The sequence below is a fragment of the Petromyzon marinus genome, chromosome 65, assembly GCF_048934315.1.
Source record: "Petromyzon marinus isolate PM22_M1 ecotype Great Lakes invasive population chromosome 65, UKy_Petmar_22M1.pri1.0, whole genome shotgun sequence".
In the NCBI taxonomy this organism is placed as follows: domain Eukaryota; kingdom Metazoa; phylum Chordata; class Hyperoartia; order Petromyzontiformes; family Petromyzontidae; genus Petromyzon; species Petromyzon marinus.
This window is the reverse complement of record NC_133731.1, coordinates 6685103-6696146: the sequence shown is the minus strand read 5'-3', so window position 1 is coordinate 6696146 and position 11044 is coordinate 6685103. Positions and strand designations below refer to the sequence as shown.

Here is an 11044-nt window from a genome sequence, read left to right as displayed (position 1 = left end):
ACGACGCTTGTGCCAGGCTATGTGCACACAGAGACACACACACAGAGACACACACAGATAGAGACACACAGAGACACAGACAGAGACACACAGACACAGACAGACAGACACACACAGAGACACACACACAGAGACACAGACAGATAGACACACACACAGACACACACACAGAGACACAGACAGATGGAGACACACAGACAGAGACACAGATAGAGACACACACAGAGACACACACACACAGACACAGACAGAGACACACACAGAGACACAGACAGATAGAGACACAGAGACACACACACAGAGACACAGACAGATAGAGACACACACAGAGACACACACACAGAGACACAGACAGATGGAGACACACAGACAGAGACACAGATAGAGACACACACAGAGACACACACACAGAGACACAGACAGATAGAGACACACAGACAGACAGAGACACACACACAGTCACAGACAGATAGAGACACACAGACAGATAGAGACACACACAGAGACACACACAGAGACACAGACAGATAGAGACACACACAGAGACACACAGAGACACAGACAGATAGAGACAGACAGACAGAGACACACACAGAGACACACACACAGAGACACAGACAGATAGAGACACACAGACAGAGACACACACACACACAGACACAGACAGATAGAGACACACAGACAGAGACACACACAGAGACACACAGAAAGATAGAGACACACAGAGACACACACACAGAGACACAGACAGATAGAGACACACAGACACAGACAGACAGAGACACACACAGAGACACATACACAGAGACACAGACAGATAGAGACACACAGACACAGACAGACAGACAGAGACACACACACAGACACACACACACAGAGACACAGACAGATAGAGACACACAGACAGAGAGACAGATAGAGACACACACAGAGACACACAGAGACACAGGCAGATAGAGACACACAGACAGAGACACACACAGAGACACATACACAGAGACACAGACAGATAGAGACACACACAGACACATTTCACTTGAAGAGTATTTGCCCGCTGCTATAAATATCCAACAGAACGATGATGATGATGATTGGGCCCACCTCGCTGAGCTGTAATTCGTGTTGGCCAGGGGGTCGCTTCTGAACAAACGAGCTTCACAGATAAGTGGGGCCTTACCTGGTGAAATAAAAGCGACAGTTCACATGCAACTTCTCGATTTCTCACGACACGGGACGAGAAATCTAGGACGTTGAATTTCTCAAATTATTCTCACCTTGCCTTTCAATAAGGGGCAGTCCATAAATGACGTCACGCACCTAGGGTGGAGGGGGCGGGGTCAGACATTTGTGACGATGCGTGACGAGGGGAGGGGGGGGGTGGTTTGAGAAATGTGACGTCACATCAAAATGCAGCAACTTTAAATAAATTATAGGCAAACACGTTCTACTTAATTAAATATACTTTTTTTTATTATAAATGTTTTCTCCTACAACATCAGAGTGCAGCGCCACATTAAATACGCACTACAAAGTGACGATAGTTTAAAGCGATTTGAAGCGTGTTTTATATATTTTTTGGGGGGGGGGCGGAGGGGGGCAGAGCTTTGTGACGTCATATTTGAGGGGGGGGGGGTCTGACTTTTTGTGACGCCGTGTGACGACGAGGAGGAGGGGGGGGGGGGGTCAAAAATCGCGTGACGTCATTTACGGACGGCCCCCTAACGCTACGCGTCCTTAAACAAGGTGGGCTGGGGGGGAAAATACGAGGCGACGTTTCGGGAAATGGCCCTTCTTCATCACTCAATGAAGTGAAAGTGATTTGTTTTTAATAAAAAAACAAACCGCGCACAGCAGCACGAGCTGCAGCATTGTCCCGCCTGCTGAACAAAAACAACCCCCCCCCCCCCCCTGCCCCCCCCTGCCCCCCCCCACTGGGCAGGGGGAACCCCCTCCCGCGAAGAAATAAAGAGTCTCGAGACCGATAAAATAAAATAACACAGTAATATTCTCACGACGTTTCGGCCACAACACAAGCGGCCTTCATCAGGTGAAGGGACGAGACTGTCTGGAGGACAGCGCTGGAGCGAAAAAGCCACGCTCAGATCGCGACCTTTAAGCTGTGTGAGAAGAAACAAAGCGCCTTGACAAAGGAATTAGCATAGAATTTAGCATTGAAATAGCTGAGTGATTAGCTTGTGACTGGTCACAGAAATGGCTATGTTAAAGTTAAAGCATACACATCCGCAGAGGCACCCCTTGACAAAGGAATTAGAATAGAATTTAGCATTGAAATAGCTAAGTTAAAGCATACACATCCGCAGAGGCACCCCTTGACAAAGGAATTAGCATATAATTTAGCATTGAAATAGCTAAGTTAAAGCATACACATCCGCAGAGGCACCCCTTGACAAAGGAATTAGCATATAATTTAGCATTGAAATAGCTGAGTGATTAGCTTGTGACTGGTCACAGAAATGGCTATGTTAAAGTTAAAGCATACACATCCGCAGAGGCACCCCTTGACAAAGGAATTAGAATAGAATTTAGCATTGAAATAGCTAAGTTAAAGCATACACATCCGCAGAGGCACCCCTTGACAAAGGAATTAGCATATAATTTAGCATTGAAATAGCTAAGTTAGAGCATACACATCCGCAGAGGCACCCCTTGACAAAGGAATTAGCATAGAATTTAGCATTGAAATAGCTAAGTTAAAGCATACACATCCGCAGAGGCACCCCTTGACAAAGGAATTAGCATATAATTTAGCATTGAAATAGCTGAGTGATTAGCTTGTGACTGGTCACAGAAATGGCTATGTTAAAGTTAAAGCATACACATCCGCAGAGGCACCCCTTGACAAAGGAATTAGAATAGAATTTAGCATTGAAATAGCTAAGTTAAAGCATACACATCCGCAGAGGCACCCCTTGACAAAGGAATTAGCATATAATTTAGCATTGAAATAGCTAAGTTAGAGCATACACATCCGCAGAGGCACCCCTTGACAAAGGAATTAGCATAGAATTTAGCATTGAAATAGCTAAGTTAAAGCATACACATCCGCAGAGGCACCCCTTGACAAAGGAATTAGCATATAATTTAGCATTGAAATAGCTAAGTTAGAGCATACACATCCGCAGAGGCACCCCTTGACAAAGGAATTAGCATAGAATTTAGCATTGAAATAGCTAAGTTAAAGCATACACATCCGCAGAGGCACTCCTTGACAAAGGAATTAGCATATAATTTAGCATTGAAATAGCTAAGTTAGAGCATACACATCTGCAGAGGCACCCCTTGACAAAGGAATTAGCATAGAATTTAGCATTGAAATAGCTAAGTTAAAGCATACACATCCGCAGAGGCACCCCTTGACAAAGGAATTAGCATATAATTTAGCATTGAAATGGCTAAGTTAAAGCATACACATCCGCAGAGGCACCCCTTGACAAAAAAATTAGCATAGAATTTAGCATTGAAATAGCTAAGTTAAAGCATACACATCCGCAGAGGCACCCCTTGACAAAGGAATTAGCTTTAAATCGAAATTTAGTCTCGAAACTCTGAACTCGAGAAACTATTTTTGTTTTTAATATTTTGGCAGGCGAGACCCCGCCGAGATGCTACGCAGAAGCGGCCTGGCCATCGCAAAATGATAGCTCAACGAAGTGGGCTTACCACCACCATCATCATAATCAGCGTCAGCGTCACCACGTGGAAACGTGTTGCGATCGACACGCCCGTAGCTGTTTGTTCGTTATTTCTTGTTATTTTCCCTTTGAACCTATCGACGTGACTTTACCCGCAGACCCAAGGAGACGTCGAGCAGCAGACGAATACTCGGAACGCGCGTGCTCGAAACTTGGGAGGGAAACACCGGAGCAGGATTCAGAAACAAAATTCGACGCGATCACGGGAAGAGAGAGAGAGAGAGAGAGAAACCGGAAAAAAAACTCCAAATATACAGCAGCAGCAGGTGTCAGGGGTCAGGATCGAACCCACGACCTCCTGCGTACCGGGCGAGGTAGTTAACATCTCCTAGCCACCACGGTGGTGATGATGAGAGAGAGACAAGCAGACTCCAAATATACAGCAGCAGCAGGCGTCGGGGTCAGGATAGAACCCACGACCTCCTGTATACCAGGCGAGGTAGTTAACATCTCATAGCCACCGTGATGATGATGATGAGAGACGCAAACTTCAAATCTACAGCAGGCGTCGGGGTCAGGATCGAACCCACGACCTCCTGTATACCAGGCGAGGTAGTTAACATCTCATAGCCACCGTGATGATGATGAGAGAGATGCAAACTTCAAATCTACAGCAGCAGGCGTCGGGGTCAGGATCGAACCCACGACCTCCTGTATACCAGGCGAGGTAGTTAACATCTCATAGCCACCGTGATGATGATGATGATGATGAGAGACACAAACTTCAAATCTACAGCAGCAGGCGTCGGGGTCAGGATCGAACCCACGACCTCCTGTATACCAGGCGAGGTAGTTAACATCTCATAGCCACCGTGATGATGATATGAGAGAGACACGCAAACTCCAAATAAACAGCAGCAGGCGTCGGGGTTAGGATCGAGCCCACGACCTCCTGTACACCAGGCGAGGTAGTTAACATCTCATAGCCACCACGGTGGTGATGATGAGAGATGCAAACTTCAAATCTACAGCAGGTGTCAGGGGTCAGGATCGAACCCACGACCTCCTGTACACCAGGCGAGGTAGTTAACATCTCATAGCCACCGTGGCGTCCTACGCTCTGGCCTAGGGGCACTCCCAGCGGCAGAGCCGCTGTCTCTGCGTGGCACGGCAGCTTCGCTAAGAAGACGCTGACCCCGGTGGCACACAATGGCTCCACTCTTGTTAGTCTATGGGTCTCTGTGTGAGTGTATAGGTCTCTGTGTGAGTGTATGGGTCTCTGTGTGAGTCTATGGGTCTCTACGTGAGTCTATGGGTCTCTGTGTGAGTCTATGGGTCTCTGTGTGAGTCTATGGGTCTCTGTGAGTATTTGAGTCTATGGGTCTCTGTGTGAGTCTATGGGTCTCTACGTGAGTCTGTGGGTCTCTGTGTGAGTCTATGGGTCTCCGTGTGAGTCTATGGGTCTCTGTGTGAGTCTTTGGGTCTCTGTGTGAGTTTATGGGTCTCTGTCTGAGTCTGTGGGTCTCTGTGTGAGTCTATGGGTCTCTGTGAATCTATGGGTCTCTCTGTGAGTCTGTGGGTCTCTATGTGAGTTTATGGGTCTCTGTGTGAGTTTATAGGTCTCTGTGTGAGTCTATGGATCTCTGTGTGAATCTATGGGTCTCTGTGTGAGTCTATGGGTCTCTAGGTGAGTCTATGGGTCTCTGTGTGAGTCTATGGGTCTCTGTGTGAGTCTTTGGTTCTCTGTGTGAGTCTATGGGTCTCTGTGTGAGTCTATGGGTCTCTCTGTGAGTTTCTTGGTCTCTTTGTGAGTCTATGGGTCTCTGTGTGAGTCTATGGGTCTCTGTGTGAGTCTTTGGGTCTCTGTGTGAGTCTTTGGGTCTCTGTGTGAGTTTATGGGTCTCTGTCTGAGTCTGTGGGTCTCTGTGTGAGTCTATGGGTCTCTGTGAATCTATGGGTCTCTCTGTGAGTCTGTGGGTCTCTATGTGAGTTTATGGGTCTCTGTGTGAGTTTATAGGTCTCTGTGTGAGTCTATGGGTCTCTGTGTGAGTCTATGGGTCTCTGTGTGAGTCTATAGGTCTCTACGTGAGTCTATGGGTCTCTGTGTGAGTCTATGGGTCTCTGTGAGTCTATGGGTCTCTCTGTGAGTTTCTTGGTCTCTTTGTGAGTTCATGGGTCTCTGTGTGAGTCTACGGGTCTCTGTGCGAGTCTATGGGTCTCTGCGTGAGTCTATGGGTTTCTGCGTGAGTATATCTAGACGATGATTTGAAACTGGCATAGCTGCCCCGTGGCTTCCTAATATCGGAAGGGAAGAGAGCGTTCCAGACGGCCGCGGTGACCACCACTGTCTGTGTTTGATGGCTCAGCCAAAAGCCGCTCCTGCTGCTGCTACTGCAGCGGGGATGAAGGTCGGAGTGACGATTATCTGAACCGGTCCTGGGCCTCCCCTAGGTCGACTCAGCCTCAAATGAGTACAAGGTGCGGTGCGTAAACATCGCCACGGGTGAAACAAAGGCGGCCGGGCGTGGGTGTTGGCCACCCACCCCGTCGTGTGCCGTGCCGGCCTTCATAGGTGCTGCTACTCGCTAACAGCACTTGCCCTGACAGTCCGTTGCAGGCTACACGGGGGAAACTTTGTCTGTGTCTGTGTATTGGCCGTGCGTGACGCGCAATCCCCCCGTACCTGGGCGCATCTCAGGTGCTGGGGCGGTCCCGTCACATCCCACGTCCAAGGTGCCGCCCACCCACCACCGCCCACCCACCCACCACCCACCCACCACCCACCCACCACGTTGACTCCTCACCTCGTCTCGCCACACCTGCCGTGGGAGAGGACAACTCTGTCGGCTGCTCGCTCCTCACCTGCCCCGCGACCGACTTCTCCATCACAACAGGTAAAAGTGTCGCCCAGAAGCGGGCACTCACCTGTGTGTACATCAGTGTGTGTCAGTGTGTGTGTCAGTGTGTGTCAGTGTGTGTGTCAGTGTGTGTGTGTGTCAGTGTGTGTGTGTGTCAGTGTGTGTGTGTGTCAGTGTGTGTCAGTGTGTGTGTGTGTCAGTGTGTGTGTGTGTCAGTGTGTGTGTGTGTGTCAGTGTATGTGTTAGTGTGTGTGTGTCAGTGTGTGTGTGTCAGTGTGTGTGTGTCAGTGTGTGTGTGTCAGTGTGTGTGTCAGTGTGTGTGTCAGTGTGTGTGTCAGTGTGTGTGTGTCAGTGTGTGTGTGTGTCAGTGTGTGTGTGTCAGTGTGTGTATTAGTGTGTGTGTGTGTCAGTGTGTGTGTGTGTCAGTGTGTGTGTCAGTGTGTGTGTGTGTCAGTGTGTGTGTGTGTCAGTGTGTGTGTGTGTCAGTGTGTGTCAGTGTGTGTGTGTGTCAGTGTGTGTGTGTGTCAGTGTGTGTGTGTGTGTCAGTGTATGTGTTAGTGTGTGTGTGTCAGTGTGTGTGTGTCAGTGTGTGTGTGTCAGTGTGTGTGTCAGTGTGTGTGTCAGTGTGTGTGTCAGTGTGTGTGTGTCAGTGTGTGTGTGTGTCAGTGTGTGTGTGTCAGTGTGTGTATTAGTGTGTGTGTGTGTCAGTGTGTGTATTAGTGTGTGTGTGTGTCAGTGTGTGTGTGTGTCAGTGTGTGTGTCAGTGTGTGTGTGTCAGTGTGTGTGTGTGTCAGTGTGTGTGGGTGTGTCAGTGTGTGTGTGTCAGTGTGTGTGTGTGTCAGTGTGTGTGTGTCAGTGTGTGTGTGTGTGTCAGTGTGTGTGTGTCAGTGTGTGTGTGTCAGTGTGTGTATATCAGTGTGTGTGTGTGTGTCAGTGTGTGTGTGTGTCAGTGTGTGTGTCAGTGTGTGTGTGTATCAGTGTGTGTGTCAGTGTGTGTGTGTGTCAGTGTGTGTGTCAGTGTGTGTGTGTGTCAGTGTGTGTGTCAGTGTGTGTGTGTCAGTGTGTGTGTGTCAGTGTGTGTGTGTATATCAGTGTGTGTGGGTGTCAGTGTGTGTTAGTGTGTGTGTGTGTGTCAGTGTGTGTGTCAGTGTGTGTGTGTGTGTGTGTCAGTGTGTGTGTTAGTGTGTGTGTTAGTGTGTGTGTGTGTGTCAGTGTGTGTGTCAGTGTGTGTGTCAGTGTGTGTGTGTGTGTGTCAGTGTGTGTGTTAGTGTGTGTGTGTATCAGTGTGTGTGTTAGTGTGTGTGTGTCAGTGTGTGTGTCAGTGTGTGTGTGTGTCAGTGTGTGTGTTAGTGTGTGTGTGTGTCAGTGTGTGTGTGTCAGTGTGTGTGTCAGTGTGTGTGTGCCAGTGTGTGTGTCAGTGTGTGTGTGTCAGTGTGTGTGTGTCAGTGTGTGTGTGTGTGTCAGTGTGTGTGTGTCAGTGTGTGTGTGTGTGTCAGTGTGTGTGTCAGTGTGTGTGTGTGTCAGTGTGTGTGTCAGTGTGTGTGTGTCAGTGTGTGTGTGTGTCAGTGTGTGTGTGTCAGTGTGTGTGTGTCAGTGTGTGTGTCAGTGTGTGTGTGTCAGTGTGTGTGTCAGTGTGTGTGTCAGTGTGTCAGTGTGTGTGCGTGTCAGTGTGTGTGTCAGTGTGTGTGTGTCAGTGTGTGTGTGACTTGTGACTTATGGGGAGCGGTAGTGTAGCGGTTAGCGCGCTACGCTGTGGTACGAACCTGGCGACCCGGGTTCGATTCCCGCTCACGGCGAACACCAGTGACGATTATCTGAACCGGTCCCGGGCCTCCCCTAGGTCGACTCAGCCTCAAATGAGTACCTGGTGCGGTGTGTAAACATCGCCACTGGGGAGACAAAGGCGGCCGGGCGTGGTGCTGGCCACCCACCCCCTCGTGTGCCGTGCCGACCTTCACAGGTGCTGCTCGCTAACAGCACTTGCCCCTACAGTCCGTTACAGGCTACACGGGGGATCTTTGTTACTGTTGTTGTTGTTGTGAGTTCGCCGATCTCGTCTCGAAGGGAGTCGATTCCGCAGATTGTTGTTGACGTCGGGCTCGTGTTACCCATCTGTGCGGATTTATTAGCGTGCGGTTAAACTTCCCCACTCCAACCCCCCCATGATGAGTTGCAAGAGGAATCCGATGAGCTGTGAAGCTCCTTCTCCCGCAGACGTCCAGTGGAAGGCACGGGGTCTGAACATCGCAACGAACGCGAAACATATTCTCGTGGTTCTCTCGGTAAAGTCACTCGGATGGAAAATATGTAAATAAAATGAAATTAAAATTCACCGAAAGAACCGGGAATATGAATTCCTGCAGTCACGAAAGTTTTAAGTGAAGATAGCCCAAAAAAAAACACGCACACACACACACAGACACGATAGGAGTGCAGAGTAGGGTAAAGGTAAGAAAAATTTCACTTTAAAAGTAACTTAGTAGACTTCAACTGAACGTCGTCCTTGCTTATTTTGAGCAGGTCCAGTGAGCTAACGTGGCTGCCTTGTTAGAAGCGACAGTGGTTCAACAATGGGCGTCCAGGCGAAGTGTCCGATCGTCGCGATCGCGTGGAAATGTGTGGGCCGCGGACGAACAACAACAAACACAACAACAACAACAAACACGACAACAACAACAAACACGACAACAACAACAAACACAACAACAACAAACACGACAACAACAACAAACACAACAACAACAACAAACACAACAACAAACACGACAACAACAACAAACACGACAACAACAACAACAAACACAACAACAAACACGACAACAACAACAAACACAACAACAACAAACACGACAACAACAACAACAAACACAACAACAACAACAAACACGACAACAACAACAAACACAACAACAACAAACACGACAACAAACACGACAACAACAAACACGACAACAACAACAAACACAACAACAACAAACACAACAACAAACACTACAACAACAACAAACACGACAACAACAAACACGACAACAACAAACACGTCAACAACAACAAACACAACAACAAACACGACAACAACAAACACGACAACAACAAACACAACAACAACAACAAACACGACAACAACAAACACGACAACAACAAACACAACAACAACAAACACGACAACAACAAACACGTCAACAACAACAAACACAACAACAACAAACACAACAACAACAAACACAACAACAAACACGACAACAACAACAACCACAACAACAATAAACACGACAACAACAACAAACACAACAACAACAAACACAACAACAACAAACACAACAACAAACACAACAACAAACACAACAACAAACACGACAACAACAACAAACACAACAACAAACACGACAACAACAACAAACACAACAACAATAAACACGACAACAACAACAAACACAACAACAACAAACACAACAACAACAAACACAACAACAAACACAACAACAAACACAACAACAAACACGACAACAACAACAAACACGACAACAACAAACACGACAACAACAACACAACAACAACAAACACAACAACAACAAACACTACAACAACAACAAACACGACAACAACAACAACAAACACGACAACAACAACAAACACAACAACAAACACGACAACAACAAACACAACAACAACAAACACAACAACAACAAACACAACAACAACAACAAACACAACAACAACAAACACAACAACAAACACAACAACAACAAACACAACAACAAACACGACAACAACAACAAACACGACAACAACAAACACGACAACAACAAACACAACAACAAACACGACAACAAACACAACAACAAACACAACAACAACAAACACAACAACAACAAACACAACAACAACAAACACAATAACCACAACAAACACAACAACCACAACAAACACAACAACAACAGACACAACAACAACAAACACGACAACAACAAACACAACAACCACAACAAACACAACAACCACAACAAACACAACAACAACAAACACAACAACAACAAACACGACGATCTTCCTTGGAGCTCCCTTTGAACACCCTTGTGCAGCACAGGTAACACCTGTAACAGGTAACACCTGTAACAGGTAACACCTGTGACAGGTAACACCTGTAACAGGTAACACAGCACAGGTAACACCTGTAACAGGTAACACCTGTGACAGGACAGGTAACACCTGTCACAGGTGTTACCTGTGACAGGTGTTACCTGTTACAGGTGTTACCTGTTATCTGTTACAGGTAACACCTGTCACAGGTAACACCTGTGACAGGTAACACCTGTTACAGGTAACACCTGTAACAGGTAACACCTGTCACAGGTAACACCTGTAACAGGTAACTCCTGTAACAGGTGTTACCTGTGCAGCACAGGTGTAACAGGTAACACCTGTAACAGGTAACACTTGTGCAGCACAGGTGTAACAGGTAACACCTGTGACAGGTAACACCTGTGACAGGTAACACTTGTGACAGGTAACACCTGTAACAGGTAACACTTG

At 47.3% G+C, this 11044-nt stretch overlaps 1 protein-coding gene across 4 annotated transcripts in view; it reads left to right on the top strand.

Annotated features, from left to right (window-relative positions):
- Window positions 1-6432: 6432 nt before the first annotated feature.
- Window positions 6433-11044, top strand: part of LOC116956471 (uncharacterized) — a 142710-nt gene continuing 138098 nt past the window's right edge. For all 4 annotated transcript variants that reach the window (XM_076054321.1, XM_076054320.1, XM_076054318.1 and 1 more), the window contains exon 1: window positions 6433-6547. The gene's annotated coding sequence lies outside the window, so the exon portion shown is untranslated. The remainder of the gene's footprint in view (window positions 6548-11044) is intronic.